The 24,120-nt window shown below is 34.4% G+C and overlaps 1 protein-coding gene and 2 long non-coding RNA genes across 4 annotated transcripts in view; 2 read left to right on the top strand and 1 right to left on the bottom strand.

Moving 5' to 3' along the window:
- The first annotated feature begins 2,426 nt into the window (after positions 1-2,426).
- On the top strand, positions 2,427-3,006 carry LOC116164218. The gene is made up of 3 exons (XR_004143840.1): positions 2,427-2,606; positions 2,655-2,793; positions 2,871-3,006. It is a non-coding gene; the product is annotated as an uncharacterized LOC116164218 (long non-coding RNA).
- Positions 3,007-7,606: 4,600 nt separating this feature from the next.
- LOC116164216 overlaps positions 7,607-24,120 on the top strand; it is a 48,613-nt gene continuing 32,099 nt past the window's right edge. The window contains exons 1-2 of one of the 2 annotated variants that reach the window (XM_031478361.1): positions 7,607-7,910; positions 8,161-8,190. The gene's annotated coding sequence lies outside the window, so the exon portion shown is untranslated. Of the gene's footprint in view, positions 7,911-7,949; positions 8,110-8,160; positions 8,191-24,120 lie in introns of those variants that run through there. The other variant, XM_031478360.1, reaches the window with a different exon arrangement.
- Positions 15,182-15,833, bottom strand: LOC116164217. Its single transcript, XR_004143839.1, has 3 exons — positions 15,663-15,833; positions 15,359-15,573; positions 15,182-15,308 (listed from the first exon to the last, which is right to left on the bottom strand). It is a non-coding gene; the product is annotated as an uncharacterized LOC116164217 (long non-coding RNA).

Genomic DNA, 24,120 nt, shown 5'->3' with positions numbered 1-24,120 from the left:
CGTTGGGCGGTGCTGTTATCGGCGATAATTACGACATACGTTTTGTAAATTCCAAAAACAACGTGTGTGCCGACGCATTATCGCGATTGTCATGCGGCATTGTGGAAAATGATAAACCTGATTTCGGGCATATTTATTACATAGAAAATGGTTTACCAATTTCGTATAAAATGATAGCCAAGCAAACGCTGGAATCAAACTGTTTATTTAGAACCAATACAATATTACAATACAGTATTCCACACCAACGGTGGCGAACCAGCCAGTCTCGTTTTTACGATGATTCCCAGTGGAACACCACTTTCATTATAAAGTAATTCCATTCTTCAAGATCTTTCAAAAAGAAAGAAAGACAGAACGCGGCCCCACTTACATCGAACTAACGTACACTACGTAACATCTGCACCTCCGTTATCCCTTTTAAAGCGATATGAACACGTGCTTTAATTAAATCTTGGCCCATAACAAAACTTCTTATCGCAAACACCAGATTTGCCTACATTAAAGCATCTTAACTAAATTAAATGGTTAAAATAGCGGTAAAATTCAAACAAGGAAATAATAGCTAATTATAAACAATTTTAAAAAGAAAAGTAATACCGAAGCACATATCAAATAAAATAAACCACCTCTGTGCTTATTTGTAAAATAATCCCCTCTATTTATACTTAAATAAATGGAAGACCAGTTCTGCAGGGGTTTGCTTACCTGCACAACTGATTGCTGACCCTTTCTGCTAGTGTTATTGTTATTGTTATTTATTTTACGTAAAATATGTAATTTCATTGTGTACCTACACTGCAGAATAAATCTATTATTATTATTATTATTATTAAATATTATCATATACAGGATGCCCCGTCATTATTTTTGGTGTTTAGATTGAAATAACGTCCACTAAACGGATGGGTAGAAATTACCATGGAAGAAAAGGTAATAGCTATAGTTACGGTGCGGTAAACTTAATGGAAAAGCAAAAATTAGACGGTATGAATGCAAAATAAATTTCCGGAAAATATACAAATTTTAGGAAGATTTAAAAACGGTTAATAAGCAAAGGCAAAAGATGCAAAAGATTTTATGGTTCGGTTAACCACCAAATTCAAAAAATCCCTTCCAAATTTAGCGTTTATCTTATAATTCTTCTTATCTTATTAATTCGGCTATGCCACGGATGTAATTTCGACTATATTTTCATACTTTACAGTTGTTAGTTCGACAGGGCATATAAAAACAGTCGTGAATTTCTTTCGATTATTTAACATTCCTCATATATGAATATGAATCTGGGAAGTATGGAAAGAAAGCGATAAAATAAAATATTTGTAATGCAATTTCCCGTAACGAAATACTCCAGTGATTGAAGGCGGTGAATTGGCCTAAACCTATACAATGTGCTTACTTTGAAGTACATATTAAGTTTGCATTTCCTAACTCCAATGGACTGCACACAGAACATAATAAATATCCCGATGACGTTAATGATGAAAAACCCAATGCGATTTATATTAGTTTAGTACTTGAATGTTAATTGGAACGGAAAAATACTTACGTAAACAACATGGAACTGAATGGTTGAACTATAAAGCTACCTACCTTACTAAAAAATAACTTTCTTGGTGATGGTAAGCTTTCCTATAGGAAAGCAAAATTTAGCTGGTGTAGGAGTTTTTTGAAGATCAACATAGGAAACCCATGAAGTTGTCGTAAGTTTCATACTAGAATCTCTGACTTCAACATTTACGAAAGTGCGTACGCCACCTCGCAAATAACTTTTATAATTGGTTGAATATGTAATCAATGCTTTTATAGTTTTATTATGTCTATTACCAGAGATCAAAGATCTCGATGTAGTCGCATAATGTTATGATCATTCGCTCTTCGCCACTTGGTATCAAAGTAAGTTTTCTGTTATGTACCCAGCCAAAATCGTTGCATTCCTTGCATCCTTGTCGAGTTAGTTTTCCAGCGAAACAGGTCCTTCATAAAATGGCCCAACCGAAAACGATTAGTCTCGAACAGATTGGGGCTACTCTGATACTCAGCATCAGTCCCAATTTACGTTGAAAATCATTGTTAATAACGTTCCCATAAATTATCTCAGTTTCACGAAAGATCTGAAAATTGCATGATATTTTATAAAGTACATCCTACCTGTAGCTTGTCTTTCATCCTTTTCGCTTCATAATTACCACAAAAGAATGAGATTTAGAAATATTTGATTCACAATTGGATTGTACCTATAGCGACGCTTAATTCGAATTATTCACGGAGCGCTAAGGTCTCGATATCCTTTAAGCCATATTTAAAAACAGTTACAAACAGATGAATATCATTTTCATTTTCACAATAGTAAATTAAGTAAGTGAATCCAATATAAATTTAAAAGACACGTAAGTTTCTTACTTTATAATTTAGTGCTTTAATTTAAACAAGCTCTCAAGTGCTCTTTTACTAAAATTAACACTTCTAGCATATTGCAAAGATATCTACATCACGGTACGTTTGTGCCAATTAATACATATTTACAAAATTAGGTGCGACAAGCGCCGGCGCTATGTCTGAAGAATGTGAACAATGTTGCGGTACCATATTCCTGTTAATTAGTTATCTTTATATTTATATTAATTGTATTTGTAAAGCTAATATTTTAGAGTACACTTAAATGAACAAGCCGAAAGGTGTAGGTGTAGTAATTCGACTTGTTAATTTAACGGGCAAATCGTGCTCGTACATAAATTAAATTACTTTCAAGAAAGAGGGCGAAACAAAATAAATGTTAACGTGCTTAAGGTAATAATTAATTACACCAATAATTGCTTGCTTGTTGGAGAGACAATAAATGTCAATAAGTTGCCGCTATGTTTTAGTAATGGATTTGGTGACAACATAAACGTCACTACAAGTCTTACTGGATCGGATCATATATCGGGAGGCATTCCAATTCCACTCGAGCATTCTATATAGCTTGTACGGGATGCACAGACACTCCTTAATTAATCTTCGAGCCCGACAATGCTAATAAACTTGAACTTTTTGAGTTCCGTATGTCAGCTGTTTGTTTCTATTAATATCAGGCCTGCTCCACTCCACACCTGAGTCTTATCTAATTACAGTAAGCTTTATGGTCCAATTGCGGTTCACTTGCAATTTTTATGTTGTTGTCGGAATGCACTCAAAACTGAAAAACTGTAATTGCCTAACGTTGTTAGTCACGGTTATGGATATTAAGCAACGCCTGTGATTTATAACATTGATCCTATATCACTATGTTATATAGAGGAAGGCCCTGACAATCGAGTATCGACTAGAAATTGGAAAGAAAGAAATTACATAATAAAGGCACGTGCGTTGCGTAATAATAAATATTAAGTTGTCAAATTGTGTTGAACAAGGGCTACATTTGATCAGAGAGGAAAAGAACATTCATTTCATTTCCCTACCCTTAATAGCTATTTACAACTGTTTATTTAGACATTCCTAAATTTATAAATAAACAGCCGCGTTAATCGGGAATGTTTTAATCCTGTAATCTTTCAACAAGTAAAATATACTGAGCAAAAGAGTCGTCAAAAACTAAGAACGTTTATTTTAGAACTGGTACAATATCGATCAGTGTTGAGCCTAGGGGTGGGTGGAGTTCACGGGGCAATTTTTGGTCGTTTTTTGTCTCTTGCCCTGCTAGCCTTTTGAAAAGAAAATGTTGCATAATAACTGAAGTAACTGAAAGCCATTTTAGGGTAACTGTACATGATTCTAAATGGTATGAAACTCTCAGTGTTAATGAAGGTAAGATACCGGTAACGGGTACAGAATTACTCTTCCAGTTTGTAACTTTTGACGTCAATTATTTTTCGCTGGGGAAATCCCTTGATCAAACTTAAAAGTTTCCTGCATCCAATAACAAAACCTTGCTTTGGTTACCTCAAAACTGGTACCGAGTGTGTAATAATAATAATACTACGCGATACAAATAGAAAAAGTAATAACAATGAATGGCAAAATGCGGTTACACTATACAGGGTGGTGCCTAGCGCAACGCAGCATAGGGATTTCAATGGTAATTTCTTTATAGTCAATTACTAGCTCCCCTAATTATTTTAGAGCAAAAGTATAAATAAGTTTTTTTTAGAGAAAAAAATACTGCATCTGTTCATACTTTTAGTTATAATTTTCCATTTTTCAAAACCGTAGAAATCGATAAAATAAAAAATTACATTTTTATAAATCAGTGATGCTTTGAAATCTTTTAACAAACTACTAGCGCATCGCATTTAAGTTATCGTTGTTTGATGTCGAACGATTTTCATATTTAATTCTGTTTCAACGAACCGAGGCAATAAAAGGCATCTTAGGGTAATGTTTTTTTAGAGAATGTATGCTGCATTTTCCGGAATCAGAGTACCTACATAATCGAAGAAAAAAAACTGATTTGAAGAAGATTTGTTCCTAAACTTATATTCGGATTTTCCGCTACTGCAGCCAAAACGTTGAATGTATTGTCGTTTTCCTGATGGTTTTGACGGACATTTTGAACGTTATTGCACTTGCAGTTCTTTAACTAATTTATAAACAAGTATAAATTTAATATACGTCAAAGGCAAATAATGAAACGTGATCGCTGTTTTTTTAGGTAATTCCAAGGCATATTTGATTTATTGTAAAATGAACCTTTTTATTTTGTCGATTTCTACGGTTTTGAAAAACGGAAAATTATAAGTAATAGCATGAACAGATGCAGTATTTTTTTCTCTAAAAAAAACTTATTTATACTTTTGCTCTAAAATAATTAGGGGAGCTAGTAATTGACTATAAAGAAATTACCATTGAAATCCCTATGCTGCGTCGCGCTAGGCACCACCCGGTATGTCCGTATCTTAAATAAACTGAGGTCCGCATGACGAACGTCCGCCGAAAGCTCGCGCACCAATGGTAGTTTCTGATCTCCTTTGCAAAAAAAATAAACGGTATAATTTAAAAAAAATGAAATTTAATTAAGTTCAGAAAAAGGAAAAAAATCTGTAGACGGGGATGGCGGGGGGATCAGTCTCTCTTGCTTGACAAGATGCGGCGAGCGAAGGTAATTTCCAAATAAACCCCTAAAGAGGATCTAAACAAGCGGCAGAGCACGTCGGTTTGACCCTTAGGGGGTCATTGGATTTAACCTATTTTCCATAGACTTGTTACATGTGGCATACAATATGCCAACTGTGTAAAGCTTGAACCGAAACTGTCAAAGCGTTTGGCAGTTCGCTCTGCCGCTTAATAACTCAAACGAAGAACGGCGGTCCCAGAAATTCTAAAGGGCAAGCGGTGTGCGACGACTGGTGAATGCGAACAGCAATTTCCCTAAACGGTATCAGTAAATAATCGGATTGGGAAGCGGTTTCTACGGAAAACAATACTATAATTAACGGAAAAAAGATCCCCTCTAAATCACGTTCGTACCTTTTATAAAATTGCCCAAATGCGAAAAGGGAAGCCTGGAAAATCCTTATTGTTCAACTAACTAGTATCGGAGCGCTCAAATTTCTTTAATTAATTGCCAGGCTCCCTGACGTGATGCAATTCCAGAAAACGGCTAAACATCTTGATAAATTAGAGTGCTTCCAATGACACTAAACACAGCCTAATCCGATGCCGTTTGCTACAACCCATCTGATTGGCTACCGGTGATTCTACTTACTTAATTGGCCGGATTAAAATTTCTAAATTCGGAAATCCGGTAACCCAAGGTAAGGCCTAATGTTAATTGCAATTTTCGGGTCTATCGAAAGGTTTCTTATCTACGTATGCTGTACGACCTTGCTCGGTGTAATTTTTGTTTTAAATTAGCATTGCGAAACTAAAATCAGATCATCATTAATAAACGGAAGATCACAATATATTAATTTTATTTCGCCTTCCAAATGACGAAAGCTTTCAGATGCTGCAACAATAATTTAAATATCCCCCGGGAACGGTTACAAAACTGCGACATTGTTGTTTTTTTTTGCTGTCGGCATGAAAACAGTGTTACGATTGAGTCCATTCAGATACCGCGCGTTCATTAAGGGTGGTAGATCCCATAAGCTGCTTCGTTTCACCACAACTCTTTGTTGTTTCCACTGGAGATATACGCAAACAAATCAATAAATAAACGTAACGTGCAGGTTATCTGCCAAACAATGTTATTTTTCATTAAGTATAGGCAAAACGACGTTTTTGTCAGATAACCTGCACATTAAGTTAACCGTTAGTGATACATCACAGGACTGATTGATTTTTTTAATTTTTAAGGATAGGATTTTTAAATACTTGCATAGAGTTACTACTATAAAAGCTGGGGCTATATTTTTCAAGGAAGAGATACTAAGCAGTAAATGAGCCACCCGAAATGAATAAGTGAAACACATTCCTTCACCTTCAAAATAAATTCAAGTTAACTATTGGCTGGGCAAGAAGTTTTATTCCTATATATAAATCTTCCCTTCGGAAAATTATTCAAAAGCTGCTAACTCCTTTTTAGGAAAATGCAAGTTTTGTACAAACTGATGCAGGTTGGAAATCTGGTAGGTTCGGTAAAGAAAATTGCGTTGTGCGCTTAGCTTTGTAGTAAGATAAAAACGGGAACTACTAACTAATCTATGCAACGTGCTACGAGTATGACTAGAGCTTTATTACTTTTTTCTCTCTAAGGCTTTAAATGAGCTTATGGCCATATATTTGATTTATGTGTAGGGAATATTCTAATATTAGGTGGTTAAGATGGGGAAGTCCTAGTCCAGTCACCTTAAAAGGTGGTAAGCCAAGATCAAAGACCGTTATTTGATAAATTTAATATATTTCAGTTGACGTTGCAATTGCAACCTTCATCAGAAACTAAAAGTGTTAATGTGAGTATTCGATACTATGGATAAAAAGAACTTACAATCCATAGTATCGAATAATCACATAAAAACCGTTTTAGTTTCTGATGAAGGTTGCAACGTCAACCGAAATATATTAAATTTATCAAATAACGGTCTTTAATCTTGGCTTACCACCTTTCATGGCGACTGGACTAGGACTTCCTCCATCTTAACCACCTAATATTAGTTACCAGTACCTAGTGCTGAGAGGGGAATATTTTAGAAATCGCGATAGATATCGCTCCGCCATAAAATATTAGTCATCGGCGATAAGAAAAGAAAGCGACTTCTTTCCGGGAAATATGATTGTTCGAGAACATTCTAGAATACTCGGGAGCGTTCAAGACCTTTCAAGAAAGAGGGGCGTTTGCTAATATATAAGCAAATCAAATTGTGTTTCAGACTTTCAGTTAGTTCTAACATCAATGCGAGTATTAGTAATAAATAATAATTACTGTTATAAATTAATCTATATATCTATAAATTTGTTAGTTAATTGTAGATAAATAAAAAACGTAATTAAATTTACGTGACATATTATTCAATTTGTTTATATCTTCGGTTGCTTTTTACTGAGGAATGCTTTTGAAATGTTGATGAAGTTTCCTATGGTAATCAGACCTGTACCTATGTCACAACCTTCCCATTGGACTCGCTCATCCGGGCGCGGCGCGGCTTTCTGGGCGACGCTGTCTATGCGTGTTAATGATCTGAAGTTTCTGCAATAGATACGTTATGATATTAAATATACAGCAAAAATCGAGGCAAAAATTATCCGACTCTGGCCGCCTATCGCTCCACCTCTTTACATCTTCAGATGATTTTTACTGATTTGTTTGATCTGAAATTTTGGTTGCAGTGTCTGCAACTTCAGAATGCGAGTTTCAATTCAGATCCATGGGAAGTCGCGTTCGCGACTTAACCAAACCGAAAAAAGGGGTTACAAGTCAGAAATATTAACCGACTGAGCGACTAACTGGCTTTATAACGTCCCACCTTTTATTAAAATCTTAATACGAGGTATGATTGTTAACTTTACTTACTGCTGCAGTCATATTAACCATTAGAGTCTGGAATTGCAAATCTACTATGTGTGTAAATCACAAAATGAATAAGTACTTTCCAAAATATGTTCACGATCTATAGCTCTAGGAGATGTGAATTATCTATCTATGCTGTGAGCATTTTTGCTGACAATTAGAAATTATCATCATCAAAAGTACGAATCAAACTTGAACTAACCTATGCACTAATCTTTTCCTTATTTCAGGAGTTCCTGACTACACGCCATTTACTTTAGGTAAGTGTAATTTGCTATAACACAATAAAACTAGCAATTAGGCTGTTTTGCGCGGTTACAGTTAATCAAGTGAAACTAAATAGGTTATAATTTTTACAATAACATCGTTATGTTTATAATTTACCGTTTTTATTGCCTTAACGTAATCACTTAATTCGAAATCCGTCATAATATCAGAATTTATAGGCAGCAACATTGGTACTAACAATTTATGATTCGCTTGATTGCAAATAAATTCTCTGCGTCATTCATTTTGCTACATTTAAACAAAACTTAACCTAATTTGTATATGGGTACTTAAGGTAAATACCTTAGGGGCTTTCTGTAGTTTAAACAAAACTTGGGTACTTAAGGTAAATACCTTAGGGGCTTTCTGTAGTTACCACAAACGGGCAAAGTAAAACAATAAAAAAGAATAGCAGTTTCATAGATTTATTCGTATGGCATATTTGATATAAGGTCCATAGTATACAGGGTAATTTAAAACGGGTAAGTTCAATAAAAATGAAATGGCAGCGTGGTCGGAAATACGCTCGGACCAGTCGATTTTGTTTTTGGATTGCGCATATTTTGACACAAAATGTAGGTATACAGTGTGTCCCAAAAAATGTGACAGAAAAAATATACCCGTATATTATTGCATTTCCAGATTCTCCTGAAAATGCTAGACAATGTTTCATATAAATGTCCTATATCTATCTTCAACATGTTCACGGAGTATTTACGTTTAAATATTAAGCACTTTATTGCAACATAAACCTATTCATAAATTATCATAAAAACGCGCTTTTCGAGAATATCTTCTGTTCTCAGTGTGGACTGTTTATAGTCCAGCGATCTCTCAATCCGCCCTATGACGCAATGCAGGGCTGACTCTGTAGATCTTCCTGGGGAGTATGCGTGTTGATTAGGGTGCAGCGGAAACCGTGTTATCACCGTATCCCTTATGTATCTATTGCACAGTATTTCAACTGTCTTAAGAAGAAAAGTCATCAAACTGATTGGGCGATATGCTTTAGGTGTAGAGTCACCATTGCCAGGTTTGGGGATAAAGATAATTTTTATCTCCCTTTTTTGTTTAGGTATGTATCTGAAAGCGATAGAGTCCGCAATATTCCCTCTAGGTAGATGACAATAATATCCAGTCCCCATTGCAGGAGGGCTGGTATTATGCCGTCCAAACCTGGAGATTTGTATGCTGTTGAGGTCACCCTCGGCACATTCACCATCCGACTGGCACCCGCCCAGTCACTCTCCGTGGGAATGAAAGGGGTTACCTTTGGCTAGTTGGGGTATGGCGCTGTGGTGCCGTACATGGTTTATTATTATATTATTATTATTACAGTGACAAATTTTGACAACCACTGTATTTTTAGTCGAAAATATTATTATATTATAATAAAACAGTAGAGGGTAGGTATAGGACATAAAACATAAACATATCTAGACGTCTATTTAAGAAAAAATATTTTTTCTACCACGCCTTTTTGGGAAATGTCTTAATTTAAATTGGTAAATATTTTAATTATGAAGCATGGATAAAATGCTGCCTATCTGTAAATAATTTACACATGAATTATGTAAAACATGTAGAACTACTTACTGCTATATTATGGTATAATTACACACACATGCATGGTGTTTCATCAGCATTTTCTAATATTTAAATAAGTACAATTGTACAAAACATCGTCGAAAAATGTTAACATAACCTCACGAAATTGAAGTAAGAGGAGTATTTACCCTCTCTTCTAAATAATTGATTGTCAGCACTGTAGTAAATGCATGGAAAAATTGAGAATTTCTAAGCGCGTATAGGGGGTCTATAAATTACAATTATGTAAATACATCAAAATCTTTACACAACTAATTAATCAGTGGTTTATCGGATAACTGGTGTCTTCAAAATGTCAGTTTTCTACATCTTAAGACTTTTATTTAGTAAGTTGCATGACCGTTAGTTTCCTCGATTATAAGCTGTTTGCAGTAGATTAATCACGTAATTTATGTAGGTACATCATTTTTGTTTACCTGCAAAGCTTTTAAACAAATACAGGTAGTTCATCATAAATACTGGTAGGAAAGCTAATAAAGAAGGATCAAATGGTCTATTGCATAAATCGTGATTTTCCCTCTTCCAATCTAATTATTTTGAAGCCAATAAATTACTGGAGGCCAGGAATAAAGTTATCATCGTAAATACTAAATAGTGTAGGCTTTTATTGCAATTATTCAATTTAGAAACGCCACCATGAATCTTATTTATTAGCAGATCAAGTCGCATTTCAATATTTATAGTGCGGACATAGGATTTTCGCAAATTCCTCTTCAAGCGTAGCTTAAAATATCGATTAGACATAGACATAACTTGGAAAAGTCGATAAAAGTTGTTTGTAATGCAATTTTATTACCTGATCCGTGTATGCGAGACCACTCGTAAGGGTATTTTCGATGTGTGAAAAAGGCGTGCCGGCTTCTGAAGTTTTGAGACGTCCGCATTATTTTAGTTTAAAAACAGACCCCTTCGTGGTTTCTCACGCAAATTAACTGCTGTTTAGCAGCCAAGCCTTAAGATTAGACCACCAATGTTTACTTTCCATGTCTGTTCTCATAAAACATACACGTAGTTAAGAAATGTTCTACCGCAAGGAACACTCATATTTTTGGTTAGCTTGAATTCTTGTAGCATTTTATGTATTTCTTTTTTTAGAAAGTGGTGCAAATTAATTGTTGGATGCGTACATAATGTAATCTGTAATTAATGGGGACAAAATGAAGTTATGGTATCTGAAAATAAACACGTACCTACGTGTTCGTGTGGTGAAGAACAAAACGCTATTAAATAAATTTAGCTCCGGGTAGCAATTATTTCTAATGTTTGGCAGATAAACTTCTTGTATTTACTCGAGGATTATGGCTTATTAATGTCGATACTCAAAGTGATATACGCGTTCTTATTTATTACTGAAAGATTTTTATATACCTATACCAGTGCAATCGGCACACCTCAATAACTATAGCTCTGCAAGGAGTAGATGTACTGCATTCACTGCAAAGGATGTGATAGTTCCTCATTCTGGTTTCAATGCAAGTAAAATAATTCAGAAAACACTGTTGACCTATGTTAATATTGATGAAAAAATCTTTACTCTTTGTGATGTTAAAATCTTTTTTTCGTGTATCCTGGTATAGTGATGCAAAGGGCTGTGATTTTGTTGTAATCACCTACCATTGTATATAAGGTGTACATATATACCTACAATGCACCTACCTAATGCAGATTTTATACTTTGGTCAAAAATTATGATTATTAATTTGAAAATGCCTGAGTAACTCAGCGCTATGAATTTCGTTGGCATACTTTTAAATAGCAACTAAAATGTATGAACTTAACAAAAAGCCAGGATAATTCTATAGACTGTAATATAAATTAAACACTCAATTATTTAATACTTCTATTAAAGTGGATCTATAAGATCAATTTAAATTTGATCGGAATCCGTCAATAAATTGTGTCAAAATAAATTCTCATCAATGGGTCAAGTTTGTTTCAAAAATCAGCATCCTGCTATTTCTTCTGCCAACACTTATAACTTATTAATTATTATTTATAAAAAGGTGTCGAGATATAACAAGACTCTTTTTTAGTATCATCCCTTAAAGGGGAATTATTCACTAATTTTAAACTTGATCAATTGAATCGCCTTTACCCAGTTTCGTTATCTGCGAGCGCTGTGTGTTATCTGGAGTGTTATAAGGAGTTGTGCTTGTACATGCGGCTGCATTTAACTGAAGTTAAAAACCCTGCAAGGCAACCACACGTCAAATCCCTTCGAACATAAAAATTTAACCTACCTCCAATTAATAAGACGATTGAAACTTAAATCGGTTCAAAATTCAAATGGTAAAATTCTAAAAAGAACAAGAGACAACAAAGTGATTAAAAAGATGGCCGTGCTTACGTATGCACCCACTTTAAATTCAAATTATAACCTCCAGCATGTCAAAAAAGTGTATCTCTATCCAAACCAATTCGAGATCACACCAAATTCGATTAATCGCCAGAAATAATACTTAAAAAATTGTGCAATTTAACCGACATTGAATTATCAATTTTTAAGTGAAGTATCAAGAGAAAGAAAACGAATTGCGTAAAGTCTGCGCATTAAATATGATGCACCAATTGGAGGTCTAAACTGAACCAGATGTGATAGTGGTGGTTTTCAAGAAAAAATTACAGTGATACTCGACCAATAGTAATATACTTGAGAAAATAAAACTGCTACGGGGACGAGGACGGGGGTTTTATACCAAAATTCTAAATCTGTCCCAATTTGGACCAATGTTATCTGATACTTCCGATTAGAAGTCCTCGATTGAGTTTACTACAATTTAAACGTAGTATTTGCATTAATAACTCATAAAATTTGAAGTAATAGCATTACTACTATCAGAAAGATGTCCACCCAACACTTACCATATGCGACTATAAATAATCAGTTTAATTTGTGAGTGGGCTAGTATGAGATGGCATAGGTACCTACATAAGCGATGCATGTAACGCGTAACATTGGATTGGTTCTTCTGATTAGTATCTAACAGTAAACAGACGCTCGTTTTATAGTGGAACAAATGTAGTTGGCTTTACGTGGTGCTGGACAACAAATTACTTCTATTTGTCCTAGAAAGTTTATTATAACCCGCCTTCCTCCATTCACCATATTTACATACGTAACTAATTACACATAAATCGATGGCATTTTATAGTTGGCTTATGCGAAGCATGCGCTTTTCTACTGTAAGTAAACAAATGAGCATTCAGGAATTTGTTGCATTTTCTGATTTATGACGAATCCATTAAGCTGTTTTCTAAGAGGATTAATATGAAACATTAAAACTTTTATTGCTTGCTTCGCAATGAAACCGTTGCAATTGTATAGATATCGATATCATCGTGTCGCGTAAATGCAATGCGATCTAAATTTTCCCACAAACAGGGTTTACCATTAATTATAAAACCAGAAATCTTTAACCATTCATAATTCTTAATAAAGAAAGGTGGAAAATGGCAATGTAGCACAGTTAGCTGTTCTGAAGAGTTTTTTGGACTAATTTTTGAGTACAAAGTAATACGTAATAAGAAATAGCCTAATGCAGGAAATAAACAGCTTCTCATTACTGATTAATGACGAACAGGTCATGCAGGGATTAAAAGGGATTTGCATGATATATTTCTTATATCCTTCACAAATATGAACATGAATTGTTAAATAAAATCCGTCTGTGCATAAGTGATTGTCTCGTATTTTCTTCCTGTTCATTTATTATGCAAAGTATACCTTATCGACTTCGCATATTATTAAGCAAATTGGTTTCTCAGCATCAAGTACGTGAAAATAATGTTACATAAATGCGATAATCCCTGTTGCATATTAAATAAAAACCTTGTGTGTATATTTTTATCGGATAACAACTGAAATCATTTAAATGATCAATAATTTCTGAATAATAACTGAATTTTAGTGCAACGACATACAAATGAGTGGTATTAGTATTCAATAGTTCCTTTCTGAGTGCAAATTTATAAGAAAAAGACACGATTAGATTATTACATTGGTGGGAAAGTTCTCCCACGTGAATATTGAGATAAGATGAGCATCTATGCGTTTTCCATGTAAGAACTTTAGGGCTTAGAAGATTAAGTCTTCAGAGCTAATCCCACATAAAACCGATATTTAATGGCTACTGAACGCTAATTTAACGGATATTTTTGTATTAAAATGGGAATTAATTATTATTAATGCCAGCCAGATCTCCTCTAATTATGCCAGTTTCTACACAATACCCACTCCTCCACATGTATGTATATTTAAATGATTTCGTTTCTTTCCATAGACCACTTATATTCTACGCGTCATTATGCCAACGGGTCCCATGGGATTCACTGTTGCTTGTGTTTGCTAATGTTTGGAAAATACTTTCCTCCAAAATTTACAACAAACCCCCCCAAAAACTTGTTCATTATCGCGAGTTTTCTCCATAGATAGATATATTTCGTCACTTTCTTCATACTCGGGTTCGCGTCACTTTCACTCGTGTCTGAGATATTTTTAATGATGATATAGTGATGATGATATTGATTTGTAGTTAATGGAAAGTGGGTCTAGTTATTTGATGCAGCAATATCTTGCAATGTTTAAATGATTTTGGTGATTGGTGATTTTGTCATCAGTTGCAGCCCTGGAATGGACAATTCTTTGAAAAGATAGGGTAATCACGTGAGCTGCAAAAGTGTTCTATTTCTGGTCGCTAAATACTTATTGTTGTTGCCCTTCTTTTATTTTAAACCATAAAGTATTTCGATGGGGATACCATACTTTTCCGAGGCTCGAGGTTCTGATACTACCAAGACCTTCCATTAATTTCTCTTCCGTATAGTTTTTGTAGTGTCGACTGTCAACTTTTTCTTTGTAACTTCGGGGCATAACTACTAATACCAAATAATAATAAGGCCTTCATCTGGGCATTTCATAAATGATCTGATAAAACAAATGCTAGGAAAAATGGCAAAAAAATAAGCCACACACACACATTCTATTGACTCCAATCATCCAGCTGAATTCTTTATATCATGACAAAAATTTGATTGGGAAACTACTTTACAACCTTGTTGTTTTCATACAGATTACACAATTTTACTTCCAAGTCTTCAAAGTTTCTAGGGGTAAGATGAAAAAATTTTAAATACAAACTGGTCTTTACCGTTACAGTACCCCCTTCTGTTTTTTAAATCGAAGAAAACTTGATGAGATTTGAAAAGCAACAATAAAACAAACGGTGGCTTTCCGAGAAAAAAATCCAAAATATCTACAAAGTCAAACATTTTTAAAAACTCCTAACAAAAATCAAACACCCTAATCAAACACTCCTAACCCTATTCAATAACAAAGATAAAAAACAAATTACATACATTTCATTTTAGAGATAAATTGCTCCATTTTATATTGTTGGGATTTGATGGTAGTAGATGGTAGATATAAAACAACAATAAGTCGTGAGTAAGTTTTCTATTGGCGATCGATTTCGACGATTATTATCATTGTCATCTTCAGGCCATGCTACAAGTTATATAGTGAATTTTTTAAAATTAATTTTACAGTTAAATTACCGTTTATTTTCTTGATATTTTTGAGCAAAGATGGAAGCTTTTATAAAAGAAAGACAAAGTGTGCGAAAGCTACGGAAATAAAAACAATTCTGACCGTAACGCACATAATTTGCGACTGTGCAGCACATAACCACCAAAGAGCTGAAAAGAAATTAATGAGAAACTTACCTGATAATCTTAAAAGCGATGACCGGATTAGAAGTACTCTTGACTACCTAAAATCACAGATTTAAATATACTAAATCTGTGCTAAAATTGATTAATATGTACAACAAAATATAATGCGGCAGTAATAAGACCTTACAAGTGATTAGAAGTAGACGAAAAGACCTTAGCAGTCGAAGTCGTACTTAACAAAAAAAAATTGAGAGAATTCTACTAATAACAACAGGGTGCTAACAAAAACCTACGAACCGAGCATTCATTTTAATTTCATCCAAGTTTGAGAATTTCATCAGGATGAGTATAGTGGCAACTTGAGGTTTATAACGGCACATAAAGGAGTAAAACAATGTGTACAAGGAATTACAATCACATTGCCTTTTATCTGGAGTTGCACTTTATAATCAGCAAGTGCGAAATGTGTAAGAAAAGGGCGGGTACCCTATAAATCCTATTACAAGGTTTAATTACACTTATCATTAAGCACCCGTAATTAAACAGTAGAAGTATGTGTCGCTCAGCAATAAATTGTTAATTACTAAATAAGGATGTCATTTACATATAAATTTTATTACCTGTAATTATGTATATGTGCCTTCCATAAGAAGCTATTGAGTAATGGCATAATTAAGTTATTATATTCTTTAAAAAGGTGTTGATAACACGGACGTACCGGAACATGTATATTAAGTTTGCCTCTGGGACCACTCTAAAAGAATACATTAAAAGGTATTACAATTGATTTGTTTTTTTTTGCCATTACTTCTTGCTTTGAAAATTCTATTTGCTGCTAATTAATTATGTTGTTTGTCGCAATTTAGCATTTCATTTAAATGGCAATTGACAATTTATTAAATAAATGTATGAAACGGGTTTTTGAATAAAGCCATACTTTATTATTGCAACAAAGTAACTTTTCTAGCTATGGTATATGGGCATGTGGAATATACTAAACTTTTTATTAGGTAGATAAGTCCTACGTATTAGGTTTCCTGTTTCTGCATTTATAATATAATAATCACTGACTGATTGGCATATGTGATAATTTGGTAATGATCAAACAAAGTTTTCAATAGGAATTGCAGAATCGAGTAAACATCTGATTTTTTTTTCAATAAATATATGTATTATTAAGCATATAACTTATGAAAAAGTATAGTTGAAAGATTTCCTTGCAAGCTAAAAACTCGTATAGGTACTAATGATTTCTAATTAATTTTACGTTTTTACGCATTTTAATGAATAGTTTTCTTTAATGCGGTTTCAGCGTATTTAAATTACAACTTAAATGACATTATGTTAATGTAGTGTTTAATATCCACAACCACAAGTAAGATTTAATTAAATATTAATGGCAGCTCAATCGCTCTAATGCATTTACGAACTCCATCACTGACAGCATATTCATTAGGCCGTTGTTTATCTGCGTTCATGTGAGAACGGATAAAAGCTTTCCTAGAGACGACATTTGATGTATTTAGCAACAAATAAATTGCAACTTTCAAACTTTTAGACAATATCTAGAAGTGTTGGTTTTAGTTAATGCTGGTACCTAGCTAAAACCCATGATGTAAAGTTATGGTTGATATTTAAGGCAGTTTTTTCAAGTTTTTGTTGTTCAAGTGTAACAGCCAATTTTGCGTGAGGTTTATAGTTTATAAATCACAACAAATCGTGACCTCTGAATAATTGCTAATTTGCTATACTAACTTAATTCTCAATTGCGGTCGTTTGTTTATTTCCTAAAATAATACCAAAAACATATCGTTGAAGCATAGTGTTCAATTCAACACATAAAGATATGGACATTTTGCATTTTATACGTGCTGGCGTACTATAAACTATCACTATACCTAGTCATTATGTACCAGAAAGTATTCTTCCTAAGGGTTGGTTTTTCTTGTTGCCGTTAAGTCTATCTGACAGTTAATTTCTATAGAAACAAATGTATTATTTTCATAGAAGAAGGTTATCTATGAGATAAGTTTATTTGAAAACCTAAGGCGATTATACAGGTCATACTATAAATTCAATGGTCATACCCGTCAAGCCGTCATTCAGTTTGTATATAAATACGTACTTGCGGTGACTTAAATTTCCCATTTTTACACGAATACCCAACAAATTTAACCAAAGGTTATCTTAAAGGCCGTCGCGCACTTAGGCGCGGAAGCGCGCGGCACGGCGAAGCGCCTCTTTCGCTGGCATTGATTTCAATACGCCTATACGCCATGCCGAGTTTCGCTGAAGTGAGTGTTTGCCGATTTAAATCAATGTGAGCGAAAAAGGCGCTTCGCTGCACCACGCCGCGGGTAAGTGACGGCCTTAATGTGTCAACGATTATTGAGAGTATAAGAAACATAACAAGTAAAAAGGTTTACGCCCTAAGGCGAGTAACTTCAGTGCATTTTCCATAAATTGATCAATATTTCCCCAAAGGCCATACCATTGTTTAAATACTTTTTTAAACAATGGCCATACCTATGTGCGCTATGTTTTTCATTAGTAGAGGTTAAAATTTTAAAGAAATATCTTCATAAATAAGGAAGTTGACACTTACTGCGCAGTTGATATTGCGCGTCCTGCGCATGCGCTTATTAATTTGATATTTACAATATGCAATACGTTTGCTTTTACTATAAGCATCTTTGGTTAAAATTTCAAAGAAATATCTCCATAAATAAGAAAGTTGGCATTGCGCATTCTGCGCATGTGCACATCTGATTTTTACTATATGCGATATATTTGCCTTTACTACAAGTATCTGTGATTAAAATTTCAACAAAATATATTAATAAATAAAAAAGTTAACATTGCGCAGCCTGCGCATGCGCAGTTCAATCGTCAAGATTTTCCTTGACTCAGGTGCCAGAGCGATACGCTACCGAATGCAAAAAGAACGAATTAAATATCTTTAAAACTGTAGGAGTAGTTAAGGCCTCGGACAGACGCACAGCCGGACAGATGGACGGACAGAGAAAGTGGCTGCAATAGCGCAACCAACTTCGTTGGAAAATGCGCTAAAAAAACGGGTTACCAAATTTGCTTAGGAAAATAGTACATAATACTCTCCTGCTATCGATTGTATAAACTTTTTACTGAATAGGGGGTTTTCTCGCACAACCGACAATACTTTCGTTTCTAAAATTGTGCTAAATTTACTATACTCGTAAAAGTTCGCACAACACTGTGAAATTAGTGGCAAATATGTTAAATATTTGAGTCAATAGTAAAATGTAAAGAGCATTGGAATTTCCTATTAGGCAGGTTGCTGTTACTGTTCGTAGGTAGTAAATATATTATTAACATTTCTCAGTGAATACCATTAATTACGATGCCTTCCTGTTTACGACTAAAGATTCTTTACTATATGTATACAGTATAAACCAGCGCGTGTGAGTAAATGAAACTGAAAAATGATTTAGGAATTATGGTATACGCTAAAAGTTTGGACGTATGTAGGTGTACCGTGTAGGTCAAGTTTCACTATACGTACGAACGAAAACCCTTGAAAGAAATGGTTTGGTACTTATTTTGCTTTTATTTGATTTGATATGAAGCTCGGTTCACCTCAAAATATGAACTATAGCTGGGTAAAAGTGCCTTTGAGCTACGTTAACCTCACCTGATCCTACTTTATGGAATTAATGATATACAAGAAGGTTTAATAAGTATTAATTTCAGGTGTTCAATTTACATTATATTCGATGTTTCATTCTGTCGTTTTATCCAAGAAAGTGGCATCTTTGGTACATGCAATTTGTAAAAACTAAAGTTAAACATAATTTGAAGAATTACATCGTAACAAATGTAATTTAATACCGAGTTTAATACAGTTTCTTCGATGTGCACTTCTGTTATGGCAGTGAAGGATATTATGTAGGCTATTTAATATATCAAGTACATAAACTGGGTCTTTATGGACGAGCCGTTTATATAGCCGAGCGAGCTTGCGAGCGAGGCACAAATTAACAAGGCGAGTCTCCATAAAGCCTATTTACGAACGCGATATTTACAAAGCTTTATGTACGAGTGCAACAACCCTTAAAAAGTAAAATTTCATGGAATTCAATAAACTATCAAATCTATATATCATTTACAACAGATGTCAAGCATTTGTCAAGTATTTCTAGAACACTTGAATTTACCTTGGATTGACACCTAAGTACGACTGTCACATTGACAGGCGGCCGTTTTACTTTATCATTATGGACTAGGCCATAATATTGCAAATTATGGCCACTAATTGTGACTGTAATCACCGCATTATCAAGCAGTCGTACATAAATTATTTAAAAAAACGGCTCTTTAAATTATGCAGAGGCGGGGGTGACGAGGTTTGCTTCATATGCTATTCTTCTTTTCCCTCTCTTTTTTCCAAACGATTTTGAACATCTATTTATATTATTTGATTTTTTTGCGATATTTCCACCTGTTACTTACTTAAGAAATTGACACGGTGGGGCACTTCCACTTCCACACTTCCAATAGCTCGAGCTTCTTTTGGCGACATGAGAAAGGGCGGTTTGGGCTTTAGGAAACCTTAAACCGCGTGACAAAATTCACAGGGGAAGGTAACTTTTGGAGTTTTGAGAGGCCGAAGTCGACTACCCCTTGCGCCTTACAAAAGGTGGTTGATTTCGCCTGATACGAAAAAAACAACATTCCGTCACGGAGGAGTTGGACGCGTTTACAAGATCTTTCCAACACAACTTTGAAAACAATCGAACCCAAACTATAGAAAAAGATAGGAAAAAACTAAAAAATCGCCACGTTAGTAAAACACACTCGGGGATGGCGCCCAGGTGTCGCCGACCCCAGATCATGTAGCTCCGTCCCTAAAGTTGTTAATTACAGCCAGCCGGCCAAAGTGAGAATAAAAGCTACATTTTTACAAATAAAAATGCGACAAAAAGAAGTGTTTGGAAAATATTGACTCTTGACACTTGTCTTATTACATTAACAAAATGCTATCAATTGTTTCCTTATTTAAATCTATTTACTTTAAACACAGTTGTTCCTATACGAAAATAGCACGTTGGTAACGTATTACCTTAGGAAATTCTATGATATCGGCTTTCCGCCTGATCCATTCTATCACTTGTTGATGTTTCAAGGAGCTACGGGTGCTATTTTTAAAGATATATCCCACCTGTTGGTGGTCCAAAAGGAGTGTAAATTCGTTTTCGAATTCTCTATCTTGTTTAATAGATTGTTCGTAGTATATGTTACATTCTTTTAGGTTAATAAATGTTTTGCCTTCGATTTCTTATTTGTTTTGAATACTAATTCATGCTTTCCAAGACACTGAATCTATATCCAAGATAAATAATAATTTTTTTTGGTCATGGTTTACTTTTAACTTTGTTTCTTTCTTTGCTTCCCTTCAAACCTTACATATTCATTTCCCATGTAAATTGTTTATCCATAGCGAGGTATAGCGCTCCGTTTTTATTGTCTACTAGTTTCTATTGAGTCATTCCACCAAATTTCTTTATCTAATTTTATTATATATTTTTGTACAATATCGATGATACGTCATCGTCAATTTGATTCAATTTTTGACTCAATCGAAGCTTATATAAAGTGAATTCTGTAGAAGTTGTAAATTGTAGTTAGGTGAACTTTGTGACTTTTGGTTTTCACCGTCTTCGCCTGTGTTGTTTTCAGGGTATATTGAAATTTGATATTAGCTGTGGTGGTAGTGGTCGGAGCTACCTTCAGCTACTCTACATAGCCTTGTGTTTTCCACTTTTTTATTCTTGTAACCATTTAGTCACATGCGACCCTAAACACTCGAAAACGAAGCAAGGTCGGACATATGTTTATCTGTACCTTCAAATTTGGTACACGCTGTATAATGAATTAAGTTTTCAGGGGGCTACTTCGGAAAGGGAAATAGTGAATGTCTGAAGGATCATTGTTGGAAACGTTCTGTTTACGTACAAAGTACAATGCAAGTCCCTACACATTACACAACTAGCTCCAGTGAAAAACAGGGGGGTCAAAAATGAACCAACGGTTAACTACACGTGAGCACCAGGGAGATTTTGAATTAATCGCGAAACGATTAAAGCATCGCTATCAGGATCTAAATAATATAATTAGACTCCTTTCGTTTTCGGAAAATCAGGAGTCCGAAAAGATCACAAAACATCAGACAATTCCCGTTATCTTTAGGAACAGGATCTTATAACAACGTTAAGCTTCCAATAAAAGCTGGTTTTTGTAAATTGAGGTGCATTGAATTAGAAAGAAGGCACACAGTAATCGTTTGGCAATTGAATTCTAAAAAAAGTGTATTAATGGTTTGGTTTTATTCAAAATCTTCCTAGTGTTATAATGAATTTGACCATGGTTTCTTAACCAGATTTTGCGGCACTGCAGAAGTGCATTGGTATTTAGTTCTAGTCAATTGAATTCTGCGAGCGATGCCATTGGGTATACGAGTATATATACGAACTTTACCAGTTACTCCCGTGAAATTCATCGCGACCTTTGGGAACAGGATTTTCTGGAAGCACACTGAGGTACATTTAATTCTGATATTAATTTACCGAAATGTTTCTAATAGTCTCGTCGTGAAGTTAGCGCTATGATCTTTCGGAACCGGATTTTACGAGAATGGACACCAGTTTTAGTTCAATGGGGTGCATTGAATCCTAAAGACGGAACATTGTTGTTTGGGGTTTTATTCAAAATCTTTCTGAATAAGATAAGATTTCCCGAAAATCAGCAAAGGTATATTGGAAATGAATTTTGGTATATTGAATTGTAAAGATAGTACATTAGTTCATGTTGGAGCTGCCCAATTTTTCACGGTAAACTTCAAGACTCCAATAGACTATATAGAGTAAACAAACTAGGGTAGTCTCTTTAATGTAATATGAGGGCACATAAAACCAGAAGAGCTTATCATATCAGCCAACTTTCTTGTTGTGTAGCAGAAACGGTTATTTATTCTCAAAACATAGATGAAACGTTCAGGCATCGTGAAGACATCGAACGCGGAATCTGGAGACGTGTCGTCATATCTACAAATGGGCTATCTCCTAGATAACTAGGTTCTCGTGTTATGGCAATTATCATTCAAAAAAGATATAATTTCTTGAAAGATTACAACTGCTATTCGGTATTGCCCGTAATGCATGGATTTGCACCGATTTTACAAATTCTATTGACAAGAAAAATCACATCATTTTAGATAAATCCCAATTTTTATTACTAGAGGTTTATGTAAATGTAGCAGAGTCATCGTTAGCTCGTAAGAAATTGTTTTAAATAATACTCCTCTGTCACAATTTAACACTCGTATATTATTCCTTGAAACATAAAAATCTAATTTAAATAAAGCGCCTAGTTTCTTTACATGTTGAAAATATGATTGGGTTCCTTTACAGAACATAGTTTTATGTGACACTCAGATCTTGTGTGAAATGCATTGAACCTAGTGTGAAATCTTGATTGATTGATGTATGTTAGATGGGTCTATATATTTTACAGTTTCCGAAAGGATTTTAGAAATGCTTTTATGCATAAATGGCCTAAGCATACATTTCCAGTTTCTCAAATTAATAGGTTCAATAAATAAAGCGCCCGTGCTTTTGAGTTTATCTGCCCTGATAATTGATTTCCCTAACGCTAACCCACACGTTTACATAACAATTGCTAAGTACCTAATTCCTACAAGGTAGTAGGTACCTAATTTATGAGGTGATGATAATGCGTTAACTTATCTGAAGCTAAAGACTGGTTTGAGAAAGCAAGTTAGTGTAATACTTTCAATATACTGTTTTATTATACAATATACAGTACCTACTACCGGTCTGATAATTATTTATCGAATTATAAAATATAGTAACAAGTGCATTTATTACAAGGAATATACTAAATGGACTGTATACAATATAAATACTGATTGCAATTATGTTCGTAATGGTGGCTAATAAATTAACCCTGCTTTATACTATCATATTTACGGTTTAATGCAAACGCACGGAATGCGCCGCCGTAGTGGTGTAGGTGGATAGATTTTATACGATATTATTCACTCCCACTTTTAGTACCTATACTGTGTTTCCGAATCCAATAAATAACAAATTTCTGCATCTTATATGAGATTCCTGCATAAATTAATGATCACGAACATTTTTCTATTGGCATAAAAAAGTGGATACAAAACAGTGTTTAACGAGGGGTAAACCGCAACCCAAATTTTGTACACTGATTTCCTATAAATATTAGATTTCCTCTGATTTCCTCCGAGTTCCTCCAACTTCCACGAAATACCTCTGATTTCCTTGGAGTTCCCTCGATTTTCTTTTGGAGTTCCTGTGAGTTCCTCTGATTTTTTAAAGTTTTTTTAATTATTTCATTGTTATTCCGTTGATTTAACAATTTCCTGGTAAGTAAAACCCGAGGTAAAACCATAAAAAAAATATAAAAGTGTCAAGTGTCAAGTTAAAAAGTAATCGTAAACGATTTACATAAAGTGCATTTCCACTTGCATTCATTTCCCATTTGTAAGATGCAACTTCTGTTAAAATCGTAAAAATCCGGCCACAAATATGAAAGATAGCGTTGCACATGGGCAATCCATT

This window comes from Photinus pyralis, unplaced genomic scaffold (genome assembly GCF_008802855.1).
Source record: "Photinus pyralis isolate 1611_PpyrPB1 unplaced genomic scaffold, Ppyr1.3 Ppyr1.4_LG2, whole genome shotgun sequence".
In the NCBI taxonomy this organism is placed as follows: Eukaryota; Metazoa; Arthropoda; class Insecta; order Coleoptera; family Lampyridae; genus Photinus; species Photinus pyralis.
The sequence above is the reverse complement of the archived record's forward strand: the minus strand, read 5'-3'. Positions and strand labels throughout refer to the sequence as shown.